The sequence below is a fragment of the Alosa sapidissima genome, chromosome 6 (genome assembly GCF_018492685.1).
Source record: "Alosa sapidissima isolate fAloSap1 chromosome 6, fAloSap1.pri, whole genome shotgun sequence".
NCBI lineage: Eukaryota > Metazoa > Chordata > Actinopteri > Clupeiformes > Clupeidae > Alosa > Alosa sapidissima.
Window position 1 is genome coordinate 39443926 of NC_055962.1, and position 2500 is coordinate 39446425.

At 45.8% G+C, this 2500-nt stretch overlaps 1 protein-coding gene across 1 annotated transcript in view; it reads right to left on the minus strand.

Moving 5' to 3' along the window:
• The window catches only part of syne1a (spectrin repeat containing, nuclear envelope 1a), a 322712-nt gene that overhangs the window by 110180 nt on the left and 210032 nt on the right, over nt 1-2500 (minus strand). The gene's annotated exons all lie outside the window — the stretch shown is intronic.

The following is a 2500-nucleotide window of genomic DNA, read 5'->3' on the forward strand; positions in this document are numbered from 1 at the left end:
CAGTGATGAAGCCCTGCAGTATCTCAGGGATGCTAAAGTGCTATGCTAATGGATGCTAAAGGGCCATGTCAACATTCTCAGTGATGAAGCCCTGCAGTAGCAGAGGGATGCTAAAGTGATATGCTAACCTTCTCAGTGATGAAGCCCTGCAGTATCTCAGGGATGCTAAAGTGCTATGCTAATGGATGCTAAAGTGATATGCTAACCTTCTCAGTGATGAAGCCCTGCAGTATCTCAGGGATGCTAAAGTGCTATGCTAACCTTCTCAGTGATGAAGCCAAAGTCCTTTTAGGCAAGTCCCTCCACTCGGCGGCCATATTGCAACAATTTTTGGGCACTCATTGGGCATCCTATTCGGCAGAAATGCATGTGCGCAAGGCTTCACGACACTAACCTTTCTCCAGCGGCGAGTTGACAACACATGATTGGCACGATGTCTTCACAACACACCATATGATTGGCTCAATGTATTCACATCACACCACATGATTGGCTCAATGTATTCACATGTCGACGTTTTGCCGAGGAAGGGGTGGGAAATGTGTAGAAACGGCCATATTTGCGTTACAAACTAACCCCATGCATTTCTATGAAAATGTTTTCAGTGCTGTGTCTCCACATTAGAAAGTCTCTGATGAAGCCCTGCAGTATCTGAGGGATGCTAAAGTGCTATGCTAACCTTCTTAGTGATGAAGCCCTGCAGTATCAGAGGGATGCTAAAGTGCTATGCTAACGGATGCTAAAGTGCTATGCTAACCTTCTCAGTGATGAAGCCCTGCAGTATGAGAGGGATGCTAAAGTGCTATGCTAATAGATGCTAAAGTGCTGTGCTAACATTCTCAGTGATGAAGCCCTGCAGTATCAGAGGGATGCTAAAGTGCTATGCTAACGGATGCTAAAGTGCTATGCTAACCTTCTCAGTGATGAAGCCCTACAATATAAGACAGACGCTAAAGGGCCATGTTAACATTCTCAGTGATGAAGCCCTGCAGTATCAGAGGGATGCTAAAGTGCTATGCTAACCTTCTCAGTGATGAAGCCCTGCAGTATCTGAGGGATGCTAAAGTGCTATGCTAACCTTCTCAGTGATGAAGCCCTGCAGTATCTCAGGGATGCTAAAGTGCTATGCTAATGGATGCTAAAGGGCCATGTCAACATTCTCAGTGATGAAGCCCTGCAGTAGCAGAGGGATGCTAAAGTGATATGCTAACCTTCTCAGTGATGAAGCCCTGCAGTATCTCAGGGATGCTAAAGTGCTATGCTAATGGATGCTAAAGTGATATGCTAACCTTCTCAGTGATGAAGCCCTGCAGTATCTCAGGGATGCTAAAGTGCTATGCTAACCTTCTCAGTGATGAAGCCAAAGTCCTTTTAGGCAAGTCCCTCCACTCGGCGGCCATATTGCAACAATTTTTGGGCACTCATTGGGCATCCTATTCGGCAGAAATGCATGTGCGCAAGGCTTCACGACACTAACCTTTCTCCAGCGGCGAGTTGACAACACATGATTGGCACGATGTCTTCACAACACACCATATGATTGGCTCAATGTATTCACATCACACCACATGATTGGCTCAATGTATTCACATGTCGACGTTTTGCCGAGGAAGGGGTGGGAAATGTGTAGAAACGGCCATATTTGCGTTACAAACTAACCCCATGCATTTCTATGAAAATGTTTTCAGTGCTGTGTCTCCACATTAGAAAGTCTCTGATGAAGCCCTGCAGTATCTGAGGGATGCTAAAGTGCTATGCTAACCTTCTTAGTGATGAAGCCCTGCAGTATCAGAGGGATGCTAAAGTGCTATGCTAACGGATGCTAAAGTGCTATGCTAACCTTCTCAGTGATGAAGCCCTGCAGTATGAGAGGGATGCTAAAGTGCTATGCTAATAGATGCTAAAGTGCTGTGCTAACATTCTCAGTGATGAAGCCCTGCAGTATCAGAGGGATGCTAAAGTGCTATGCTAACGGATGCTAAAGTGCTATGCTAACCTTCTCAGTGATGAAGCCCTGCAGTATCAGAGGGATGCTAAAGTGCTATGCTAACCTTCTCAGTGATGAAGCCCTGCAGTAGCAGAGGGATGCTAAAGTGCTATGCTAACCTTCTCAGTGATGAAGCCCTACAGTATCAGAGGGATGCTAAAGTGCTATGCTAACCTTCTTAGTGATGAAGCCCTGCAGTATCTGAGGGATGCTAAAGTGCTATGCTAATGGATGCTAAAGGGCCATGTTAACATTCTCAGTGATGAAGCCCTGCAGTATCAGAGGGATGCTAAAGTGCTATGCTAACCTTCTTAGTGATGAAGCCCTGCAGTATCTGAGGGATGCTAAAGTGCTATGCTAATGGATGCTAAAGGGTCATGTCAACATTCTCAGTGATGAAGCCCTGCAGTATCAGAGGGATGCTAAAGTGCTATGCTTACCTTCTCAGTGATGAAGCCCTGCAGTATCTGAGGGATGCTAAAGTGCTATGCTAACCTTCTCAGTGATGAAGCC